The sequence below is a fragment of the Bactrocera tryoni genome, chromosome 4 (assembly GCF_016617805.1).
Source record: "Bactrocera tryoni isolate S06 chromosome 4, CSIRO_BtryS06_freeze2, whole genome shotgun sequence".
Lineage (NCBI taxonomy): Eukaryota > Metazoa > Arthropoda > Insecta > Diptera > Tephritidae > Bactrocera > Bactrocera tryoni.
In genome coordinates this window covers 60,037,475-60,050,495 of record NC_052502.1, presented here as the reverse complement: position 1 = coordinate 60,050,495, position 13,021 = coordinate 60,037,475, and the positions used below count along the sequence as shown (strand labels likewise).

At 35.7% G+C, this 13,021-nt stretch overlaps 1 pseudogene; it reads left to right on the top strand.

The window, feature by feature from the left end:
• The first annotated feature begins 11,395 nt into the window (after positions 1 to 11,395).
• On the top strand, positions 11,396 to 12,624 carry LOC120775274 (annotated as a pseudogene).
• The last annotated feature ends 397 nt before the right edge of the window (positions 12,625 to 13,021 follow it).

Sequence of the window (13,021 nt, the reverse complement as noted above, 5' to 3'; positions counted from 1 at the left end):
GTCAACTGTCGAAGTTGGATAGGTGAGCGGTAAAAATGATTAAAGTTCCAAGTGTGCGAATAGCATTGCTTACCATAGTTCACGCAAGTGAGGAAAGCGCCATTCGCTTAGTAGTGACCAGAAACGCTTCTTTTATATACATATAATTACATAAGTATCCTCTGCGTAGCCCAAAAACTAAAGTGAGAAGGCGAAATATCCCTCCCCAAGGATGCGATGGACGGGCAAAGACTGAGGCCTGTAGGGTCTTGTAGCATTTACTACAGTGGCCATATAAAGGATTATAATTCGTGGTAGGAGAGAGACTGGTGGATGAACGCCTACCCACGCCCTTGCCCGACGGAAAAGAAGGACGATGTGACCAAAGATGTCTTCTATGAGTACTAGACTCCAGCTTGGAGATTTCATCAAGCTATCCAGATGAACCAGATCGATCGTGTTGTGCAATGTGTCGACCACTACATGTGCGGGATGGGATAGATACCGGGAGGATAAAAAAGGAGAGAGGCCGAAATGCATAAGTATGAAGAGCTAGACAAGCTGACCGACAGGGGTAATGCCCGAAAAAAATAAATCGAACCATTGAACGAAAAGGCAAAAGAACAGCTGGTACGATGATATGATTTCGCAATCGACCACAACACGTGCGGGATGCGCAAGATACCGAGAGTTGTAGAGGAAAGCGAGACGTTGTTGCAGACAAAAGACGAGAGAGGCCGAAATGCGTGAGTACGAAGAACTTGATAAGCTGGCCGACGCACATAGGAGCTTTTGGTCTCAAAAACCGGACAAAATTATTTAAAGTTATTTTATAAATAAAAATGATTAAAAATGCATGATTGAATATAATAATGCAATATATTAAAATAAAACAAGTAAGGAAGGGCTAAGTTCGGTTGCAACCGAGCATGTTATATGCGTAAAGTCTTGCGGTATTTCCGCTAGTTGGCGCTGAAAGCGCGTAGTTCTACTTTTATTCGTCGCATCGGGTCATGCTATATCTTTTTGGAAAGCTCATTTCACGCGCTAACACGTGTTTGATTGTCGTTTGTTTTAAGTCGTTCGTGAGTTATAGCTTCACAAACATGGAGCAAAATAAAGAGAAAATACGGCATATTTTACAGTACTACTACGATAAAGGCAAAAATGCATCTCAAGCCGCCAATAAAATTTGTGCAGTTTATGGACCCGATACAGTTTAAATTTCCGTAGCAGCCGTAGCATCGGTCAAGAGCTGGGCATGAGTCATCAAAAATTCATTTCAATTTCAATAAAAATAAAAAAAAAATCAATAGAAATACCGCAAGACTTTTTTGACAACCCATTATTAATTACTTCTTTATTTGTGTACTGGAAAGCGAAAGAATCAAACGGAATTTCATGTGTTCACGCAAGTGAGGAAAGTTCTCTGATTGCCATTCACTTGGGATGGGCCTGAACGAACAAAAACCAAACTCTACTCATAATTCCCGTCCTGCTATATGGTGCAGAGGCTTGGACCATGATAACAACTGATGAGTCGACGTTGCGAGTTTTTGAGAGAAAAGTTCTGCGAAAGATTTACGGTCATTTGCGCGTTGGTCACTGCGAATATCGCATTCGACCTCCTTTCCGTTGGAAGGAACAAGTGGAGAAGGACCTGGCTTCGCTTGGAATATCCAATTGGCGCCACGTAGCGAAAAGAAGAAACGACTGGCGCGCTGTCCTTAACTCGGCTATAATCGCGTAAGCGGTGTCTACACCAATAAAGATGAAGATATGAAATTATTGTTTCCACACAATTCGATATCGATATATATAAGTTACAAGAAAATCGACTTTATGTGGAGTTTTTCGCCGTCTCCAATAACATGAAGAAATTTATTTAGTTCAAATACGTGCAAATAATGTTTCCACGCACCTCGATATTAATTGCTGAATGTGCATCAGAATGTGCATAGAAGATCGACTTTAAACCTTAACATAAGATTGTGAAATTTTACCAAATGCACTGCCGTTATGGCTTCATGACGACTCGAATAATACGAAGAAGGATAATATGTTCCAGTATATGAAGTTGTGGTTTCCACGCAACACGATATCGACTGCTAAATGTGTATCAGCAAGTAACAAGAAAATCAATTTTAAACCCTAATATAAGACTGGGGAATTTTTCCAAATGCACTACTGTTATGACTTCATGACAACTGCAATATCACTAAGAAGGTTAATCTGTTCGAATATGTGTAAATAATGTTTCCAAGCAACTCGATATTAACAGCAAAATGTGTAAAAGCAAGTCACAAGAAGATCGACTTTAAACTTTAATATAAGATTGTGGAATTTTTCCAAACGCATTATGGTTGTGGCTTCATGACGACTGCAAATACACGAAGTAGGTTAATTAGTTCGAGGATGTGAACGAAACTCGATATCCATTTCTAATTGCCGTTACGGCTTTATGATAACTCCAATAACATGAACAAGTTTAATTAGTTTGAATAGTGGAAATAATGTTTCCTCGCAACTCGATATTGACAGCTAAATGTGTATTAGCAACAGGTAGCTGCAACGAGTATGATAAAATCAAAACAAACAGTCGTGCCAAAAACACAATCCAATCAATTCAGATCAGCATAGACAACATTGTTAATCAATTCGTGTATCTGCCAGCGTCAACTGACCTGATGCAACACGAACAATATGTTCTTCGGCAATCACGATCGTGTAAAAGTATTTTTGGTTGGCTTCGGTTGCAATCGTATCATGTCAGTTCATAGCGTTGTGACAATTGTTTGAATTGAAATGAAACTTTGGGTAAGCTATTTGTAAGTTTTCGAGTAAATCTATGGGTAAATCTATGAGTACAGCAAACAACAACAATGTTCTGTTGGACTGATTTGAATCATGTGGGGCAAAAAATGTATCAGCTTTGAAAATGTGCGTATGTTACAAATTTCCGAAGCGTAAACAATGGAAACTCTATCGAGAACGTACATATGTACGTATATACATACATTAGTTGTATGTATGTATTCGATGGAATTTCCTTTATATATATAAGATATGTACATATATACATGTATATACAAACATATGTATTTGAAATAGAACAAAAATGCACTAGTAAATCAGTGGTTTATACGAACCAAACTCCGTTGATCATTTCAATCATTGAAGCATGAGTTTGCATCACTTTGGGTATTTTCTGGTGATACGAACGTTCATAAACAAATCAGGTATAAGCTGATCACTAGTGATACAAAGTTGTTCTCTGTCGCTGATTTGAAGACAAACAGTTCGCTTCGTGTACATTAACTGAACTGACAGAATCAGATAGAGTTTTAGCAACTTACAGGAAAATCGATTTTAAACCTTAATATAAGATTATGAAATTTCTCCAAATGCACTGCTGTTATGGCTTCATGACGACTGCAATAACACAAAGAAGGTTAATTTGTTCGAGTATATTAAATTATTGTTTCCACGACACTCGATATCGATTGCTAAATGTGTATATATAAGTTACAAGAAAATCGACTAAAAACCTTAATAAAGGATTGTGGAGTCTTTTCAAATTCATTTCCGTTATGGCTTTATGGAAACTCCAATAATATGAAAAAGGTTTAATTGTTCGAATATGTGAAATTAATGTTACCATGCAACTCGATATCGATTGCTAAATGTGTATCAGCAAGTCACAAGAAGATCGACTTTTAACTTTAATATAAGATTATTGAATTTTTCAAAACGCATTACAATTATGGCTTCGTGACGACTGCAATAATATCAAGTAGCTTAATTTGTTCGAGGATGTGAAATTATTGTTTCCTTGAAACTCAATATCGATTGATAAATGCGTAAATATAAGTTACAAGAAAGCGACTTTAAACTCTAAAATAAGATTGAGAAATTGTTCCAAATGCATTACCGTTATGGCTTTATGACAACTTCAATAGCATGAAGAAGTTTTATTAGTTCGAATACGTGTAAATAATGTTTCCTCGCAACTCGATACTGACAACTAAATGTGTAAAAGAAAGTTATATGAAAATCGATTTTAAATCTTAATATAAGATTGTGGAGATTTTTGAAATTCATTGCCATTATCGCTTGATGGCAACTGCAATAACATGAAGATTTTAAATTAATTCCAATATGTGAAATTAATGCTACCACGCAACTTGATACCGATTGATAAATGCATATATATAATTTACAAGGAAACTTACTTTAAACCTTAAGATAAGATTCTGGATTTTTTTTAAATGCACTACCGTTTTGGCTTGACGACAACTTCAATAACATGAAGAAAGTTACTTTTTCGAGTATATGAAATTATTGTTTCCACGCAACTCGATATCGATTGATTAATGCGTATATACATATAAAAAAATGGATTTTAAACCTTAATATAAGATTGTGAAATTTTTCCAAATTCATTGCCGTTATGGCTTTATGACAACTTCAATAACATGAAGAAGTTGAATTAATTCGAATACGTGCAAATAATGTTTCCACGCAACTCGATATTGACAGCTAAATGTGTATAAGCAAGTTACAGGAAAATCGATTTTAAGCCTTAATATAAGGTTGTGAAATTTTTCTAAATGCATTGCCGTTATGGCTTAACGACGACTGCAATAACACAATGTAATGTTTCTATGCAACTCGATATCGCTTGATGAATGCGTATGTATAAGGTAGTTATTGAGTTGCTTCAGATCATTAACTTTACATATTTAAGTTAATTAACCTTTTTCATCCCACTAAAGTTGACAAAGCCATAACGGCAGTGCATTTGGAAGAACTCCGCAATCTTATATTTAGGTATAAAGTCGATTTTCGTTTATATACGCATTTAGCAATCGATATTGAGTTGCTTCAAATCATTAAGATCAAATATTTAAGTTAATTAACCTTCTTCATCTTGCTGAAGTTGACATAAAGCCATAACGGCAGTGCATTTGGAAGAATTCGACAATCTTATATTCAGGTATAAAGTCGATTTTCTTGTATATACACATTTAGCAGTCGATATTGAGTTGCTTCAAATCATTAAGATCAAATATTTAAGTTAATTAACCTTCTTCATCTTACTGAAGTTGACATAAAGCCATAACGGCAGTAAATTTGGAAGAATTTGACAATCTTATATTCAGGTATAAATTCGATTTTCTTGTATATACACATTTAGCAGCCAATATTGAGTTGCTTCAAATCAACAACATCAAATATTTAAGATAATTAACCTTCCTCATCTTACCGAAGTTGACATAAAGCCATAACGGCAGTGCATTTGGAAGAATTCGACAATCTTATATTCAGGTATAAAGTAGATTTTCTTTTATACACACTTTTAGCAGTCGATATTGAGTTGCTTCAAATTATTAACATCAAATATTTAAGTTAATTAGCCTTATTCATCTTACCGAAGTTGACATAAAGCCATAACGGCAGCGCGTTTGGAAGAACTCGACAGTCTTATGTTCAGGTATAAAGTCGATTTTCTTGTATATACACACTTAGCAGTCGATATTGAGTTGCTTCAAATCATTATTATCAAACATTTAAGTTAAATAGCTTCCTCCATCTTACTGAAGTTGACATAAAGCCATAACGGCAGTGCATTTGAAGAATTCGACAATCTTATATTCATGTATAATGTCGATTTTCTTGTATATACACATTTAGCAGTCGATATTGAGTTGCTTCAAATCATTAACATCAAATATTTAAGTTAATTAGCTTCCTTCATCTTACTGAAGTTGACATAAAGCCATAACGGCAGTGCATTTGAAGAATTCGACAATCTTATATTCATGTATAATGTCGATTTTCTTGTATATACACATTTAGCAGTCGATATTGAGTTGCTTCAAATCATTAACATCAAATATTTAAGTTAATTAGCTTCCTTCATCTTACTGAAGTTGACATAAAGCCATAACGGCAGTGCATTTGGAAGAATTCGACAATCTTATATTCAGGTATAAAGTCGATTTTCTTGTATATACACATTTAGCAGTCGATATTGAGTTGCTTCAAATCATTAACATCAAATATTTAAGTTAATTAACCTTCTTCATCTTACTGATGTTGACATAAAGCCATAAGGGCCATGAATTTGGAAGAGTTCCACAATCTTATATTTAGGTCTAAAGTCGACTTTCTTGTATATACACATTTAGCAATCGATATTGAGTTGCTTAAAATCATTAACTTCACATATTTAAGTTAATTAACTATCTTCACTTTTCTGAAGTTGTCATAAATCCATAACGGCCGTGCATTTGGAAGAATTTCACAATCTTATGTTTAGGTATAAAGTCGATTTACTTGTATATACACATTTATCAATCGATTTGAATTACAACTACTTCTTTCCTTGCCGTTTTCTCTAATCTTCCTCTTCTTCTAATGCCCATTCACCTTAGATTCCCACATTCGGCCATTTTGACTAAGTATCCGTCTCGGATGCTTCGTTGCTATCTGCGTCGTCTTTGGACGTGGACCATGGTTTCATATATTCTACGCAAGTCGTTGTATTCTTTGAACCATCACCGCTGCTTATCTTCTGAACGTCATATGAATTGTTGTGCTTGACCTTAACGACTTGATAGGGACCCAAAAATTTTGGCTTCAGCTTAAGGTTACTACCAAACTGCGTTCTCTTTATAGCTACATGTGCTCCGATTTTATACTGTCGTGCTGCTTTACGCCGTAGATTATATGTCTTCTTGTTTTCGTTTTGTACCTTCAAAATAGTTGTTTTTGCCTTTGCTCGTAAGTCATCTCGATTGTCATAAAACGTGGTTAAAAATTCTTTGCTGATACAGTCTCGTAACTGAATATCTTCTCGAGTTCGCATCTTTGTACCAATCAATAATTCAAAAGGAGTTGCGTCTATGCTTCTGCAGAATGTTGAGTTGATCGCCTGTTGTACTTTACTAACGTGCTTATACCACTTAGATGGATCGTTGATGCTTAGCTTAGAGAGGACTGAGATAATGACTGCATTCAGTCTCTCAACTTGACCATTAACTCGTGGTAAACCTGTTGTCGTCTTAACCAACTTGATGCCTTCGTCATCGCAATATTTAGTAAAGTCTTGAGAGGTAAAAGCAGAACCTCTGTCAGATATAATATACGCTGGATTGCCAAACAATGAACTTTGATTGCTAAGCCGTGTAATTACTTCTTTCGACGTTGTTGACTTCGTTGGGTATAACCAGCAAAACTTAGTAAAAGAATCTATAACGGCTAAAATGTGTTTATAGTCTTTATGTGTTGAATCTAGTGGACCTAAGAAATCAATATGGTAAGTATATAATGGAACGTCTTCTTTTTGAAGCGGATGTAAAAACCCTTCCTGTTTGCCTCGTTTACGGTTACTCATGATACAGAGTATGCAGCATTCGATGTACTGCTTAATCTTGTCTTCCAATTGTGGGATATAATAAGATCTACAAATTAATTCTTTTGTTTTATTTGCCGCAAAAGGACCTCTGTCGTGCGCATTGCTAATGATCTGCCTTTGCATTGCTTTTGGAACTACCAGCAGCTCAACGTCGTTTACTAGTTTGTATAAAATATCACCTCTAAGAAAATAATTCTCATATGTTTTTGTTTCATCGCTGATAATTTCTTTAATTGCTTTTAATTTTTCGTCGTTTGCTTGTGCTCTACCAATGCCAACACAAGCGTCATCTTTAGTTATCGTCAATATCGGGTATCTGCTGAGCGCGTCGACATGCTGCATACGCCGTCCAGCACGATGCTCAACGGTATAGTCGAACTCTTTTAAGAAAAGAACCCAACGTGAAACCCTCGTGCACAAATTCTGCTTCTCTAAGGTTTTCGTGAAAGCATTGCAGTCGGTGACTAACTTAAAATGTGTTCCCAACAAGTAAACTCGAAATTTTCTCAGAGCTTCAATCACCGCCAATATTTCTAATTCATAGCTAGTATACTTTCGCTAAGTTCTGTCGTCTTTTTGCTCATAAAATATACTGGATGTAACTGGGAGTCGTCTGGTAATTTCTGCAATAAAACTGCACCGAATCCATACATCGAAGCGTCTGTATGCACCTCAGTTTCGTACGATTGGTTGTATATGTTCAGTACTGGATTCTCAGTTAAAAGTTTCTTCAGAAGATTGATTGCGGCTTCTTCTTGTATACCAATTACAAACTTTACGTTATTTTTAGTTAAATTCGACAACGGCTTTGAAATTACTGCGTAGTTTAGGATAAACTTTCTGAAGTATCCGGTTAAGCCCAAAAAACTTTCTAACTGTTTTAACGTTTGTGGAGTTCTAAACCTAATTACTTGATCAATTTTCTCTGTAGATGGGTACAGTTTTTGATTCTCAATGATATGACCAAGAAACTGTATTCGCGTCTTTAAAAAACTACATTTTTTCAAATTTAATTCTAAGCCATACTCTTTACATACGTTGATGACTTCTTTGAGATTCTGTACAGCTTCGTTTTCGTCCTTAGAAGGTATAATAACGTCGTCAACGTAAGGCAAAGCAATACCTTTGCGCGACAGATGCCTGAAAATAGCGTTTACATGTCGTTGAAACACGCCTGGTAAGTTTGACAGCCCAAACGGCACCTTCAGAAATTGATATTGGCCGTTTTGCGTAACAAACGACGTATACTTTCGGCTTGACTCTGCAACAGGCACGTGGAAAAACCCGTTTTTGAGGTCAATGGTACTAAATACTCTTGCCTCTTGTAGTCTGTCTAACTGATCTTCTCTTAATGGTAAAGGGAAACGATATTTAACAATTACCTTATTGATTCTACGAAAGTCTACGCAAAGTCGCGGCGAACCGTCACGTTTTTTAATAAGAACTATCGGGCTAGTAAACTCAGAGTTCGATTCTTCAATAATATCATTTTTTAGCCACTCATCGATTTGATCGTCAACGATATCTTGTTCAGATAACGCCATTCTACGTGGTCGCGAAAATATTGGTAAATCGTCTTTTAAAATAATACGCATTTCAATGTTTGTTGTTTTCGACTTTAAGGGTTTATAATTTAAAATAAGTTCAAACACTTCTTGCTTGGCCGATGCACTCACCGTATCGCATATGTCAACATACTCATTCTCATCAGTCACGTCAATATTAAGCACTGACAGTTCTTCATGTTGACTTGTATCTAAAAGTTTTCTTATCTTTAAACCAGATGGATTTATTAAAATTTCGGCCTTTAAACAAAAATCCGCACCTATTATTACATTTACATCAAGGTGATTTGCTTGCACAACATAAAAAAGTAAGTCAAATTTTTCATTGTCTACTACAATGGTTTGCATTAATTGGCCAAACGGCTTAACACTAGCTGATTTGCCAAAACCTGTCAATTGTACTGATCAACTGTTCAACCGTGGATTAATTAATTTATTATAAATTTCACTGCTCATAATATTCGCACTACTCCCTGTATCAAACAGAGCCAAATAATTACAACCACCAATGTTTACCGTCTTATGCATTATATTGCTCTTTGCATCAATCGTGTTTACTTTTCTGACTGGGTCACTTGTTTTCTTTGTATTGCAATTTTTTGCAATATGGCCGTACGAGTTACAATCAAAACATTTTCTACCCTTTTCTTTATTTTGGCAATTTTTTGAAACGTGTCCCTTTTCACCACAATTAAAACAAAGCAATTCTTTTAGCTTCTTCTTTGAATTGTCTCTACATGCACTATAGTCTCTCTCTTCTCTTTTTCGCTCATTATTTTGTACACTCTCAATTTTTCTTTGAATTCAGTTATATTTTTTGCATTATACAAAATTGTTTCATTTGTTGCTTTACCGTCTATTCCGTCTATCACATATTGCATTAGAGCGTCGTCGTCAATATGCCCTCTTGACGAAATGTCTTTCAACCGATAAAAAAATTCAAAAACATCTTCGGCTTTACCTCGTTTGCTCTGAGCGAGCAATTCGTGTATCTGCTTGCTGTTTACAGTGGACTTGAATTCTGTTAGCAGCGCTACTTTCAACGCGTTCCATGAATTCAATCCTCGTTCGCTTGCTACAAATAATTTCGCAATTCCCTTTAATGCCTTTTTTCCAAAAATAAACTTTTGAAAATCATCCCATCGCATTAATTCGGATTGTTCTTCATATTCATTTACCCACACTTCAATAGGCATAGAATTAGTACCATCAAAGTTACGAATGCTGTCTTCTACGTCGCGAAAGTTTGTTGCAAAGCGTGCCGTCGTCATTCTATCGCTTTCGTTCTGCTCACAACGTTCTCGTCTAACGTTGCCTCTGTCGTCGTTGACGCTTGCGCTATATCGGGTTGCTCTGTCTTGCCCTTGCCTCTTTGGTGTTGAACGTTGGTTTGCTGTGACTGAGTGATTTGTACTTCTTACATCTTCGTATGCCTCGTTGTCAGTTTCGTCATCCGACTCATCGTTTGAAGCATCGTCGTCATTTACGTCGTATTTCAACAAATTGCCCTCTTGCAAGTTGCGAAAAATATTACCAGCCAATTGCTCACCATTATGCCTCCAAGACATTGCAAATCGACACCAGATCTGCTTGAGTTAAATTGTTCTCAATGTACTTAATTTTTTCGACATACTCCGCGCTCTGCTCGGCGAAATTAAAACCAATAAACTTGCGCAACCGCTTTCGATTATTTCGGTCACCGTCGTACAGGAACACAAATTTATGCAAGGCTACTATGCTTGGTTTTTTACACAAATGCAGATTTCTACAAATTACATCATTTAAACAAGTCATTTCTCCACACAAACACGGGCGAGCCCCCAAAATGTAGGTTTATTGTTTATACTTATAATAGATTTAGGTTTATTGTTTATATGTATAACATATTTAGGTTTATTGTTTATATAATAATATGTTCATATAATAAATGTTGTTTTATTAATAAGTGTGGAACTTAGTGGGCACGTTTTTCACTTTTGGCCATGGTAGAGGAGGAGTAAGGTCACTATCAGCTGATGTTATGTAAACAAAGGCACAGCTGAGAGGTGCCACTGTAGAAGCGTCAAGTGTAGTCCGGGGTTGAGTTTCTATTAGAATCCAAGATGGCCGACTTTTAACCAAGATGGTCGAATTTTAACCGGAAAATGGTTGCATTGTGTTATTTTCTTAAAATTTATGGAAAAGTTGTCCCAAAAATATTGGTTATATATAAAAGTTTAATATATATTCAAAGAAAATCGCTTTATTTTAATATATAATCTTAAAGATGAGAACAATATGGGCTAATTCATGAAAAATTAAGTTTTTTATTTATGCCTCTTTTTAACTGTGGTAAGTTAATAAATGTTCACCACAAAAAAATGTTACGAACAAATAAGCAATCATGCCGAATAGTGGGGTCCAGATTATACTCATTCACAGCCATATTTACATTTTTGCCATCATAACGAAGGTTTTTGCAAGGCAATTTGTTTGAGTTTATTTCATGGTTAAATGCTTTACGATGGTTTATTTAGTTATTTGAATCTGGAAGAAGTGTGCAAATTTCCTTGAGACGATAAATAACAGATCGGGTTGGGATTTTATTCCAATAAAAGTACGGAATAACTAAACATGGCCTCGTTAATATTGCTGCGTAATGGGTCAGGTGCTGTTCCAATTTTATGATTTAAGAGATGTAAAAGCGATACGCGATGCTGTGAAGTACTCAAATGTATTTATGAACTTAGTTGGTCGTGAATTCGAGACAAAATTTTAAATTCAATGACGTGCTTGTGGAAGGTGCACGTCGCATTGCTGGGTAAGCTAAAATTAAACTTTATTTCAAAAGATTTACCATGTAATTTTTATTTTTTTTTATAGAATCAGCAAAGAAGCTGGTGTAGAACGTTTGATTATTTGTCTGCTTTAAACGCTAGTCCCAAACCTATGAGCTTTGTGTTTGAGGGTGAGCACATTCGGATGTTGTACGAGCTATTGTCAATTGCGCTTAGGATACCGATACTGCTGGTCAGCTTTATCAAGCTGTTGTGTAGGTTTTGAGCAAAATTGAATTTACATACTTTCTAATATGCTAAACACCCACCTTGCAGACCAAAGCGTAACCAGTTGAGCGAATTAATTGACTGGTTTCATCGTGCTATGCGCAAACATGAAAAATGGTAGGGATACCGTCGTTAAGACATGCGTTGCGATCCTACCTTCTTATTGAAAGCCAACTTCACTGAACTTGTCCTGAACAATCTATTGGTGAGCTACATACGGAACGTGTCGATCGCGAATGTATTACCGATGTCGTTCCCTCCGACATACCGTGGTTGAAGAATTTTGGTGTACAATTGACCTCCATGGAAGAGCAAGTACCATGGGAGTTGTGACCATATCGTGCTGCGCAATATTGTGATGCCGAATCGGGAGAGTGGGGGGAACCAGCTCCACCAAAACCGATAGAACATCAGGAAGAACTACGCAGATAATAAACAACACTCATCAAATGAAAGTTGGCAGCGTTGGTGACCAAGCAGCGATTTGAAATAGAAACATTTGCATCTACGCGAATTACAATTCGTCTTTACATCTAGTGAATTATGGTCGATTATGAATGGTGTGGAAGTTGATATTTAAACTTAAAAAAACAAATAAATGTAATTTGGCTAATAATGAACCGCTATTAAAAATTAAGGAATTTCAGTTGTATTTTTAATTGGGCCAAACAAGTTATTATCGATTTGAATAATTTCAAACGGAATATATTTCGAACAATCATTTATTTTTTTAAATACTATGCCAGTATTGCTACTGAGCATGGCATGTTGCGTAAACTAATTTTAACTAATTTTTACTACTATATAGATATTGCAAATTCAAAAAATAATTTCTTTAAGAATCCTTTTTATTTAAAAACTTAGCTTAGAACTAAAATATAATGTGGTAAATGTGTTAGGATAATCAAACACTCCATTTGGGAACGAGTAGGATTCCTGATCGCCGGCATATAGCTAAATTCTGAAATATAAACGTATATGTAGTTTGTGATTACAAAAATTTATACTTAAAA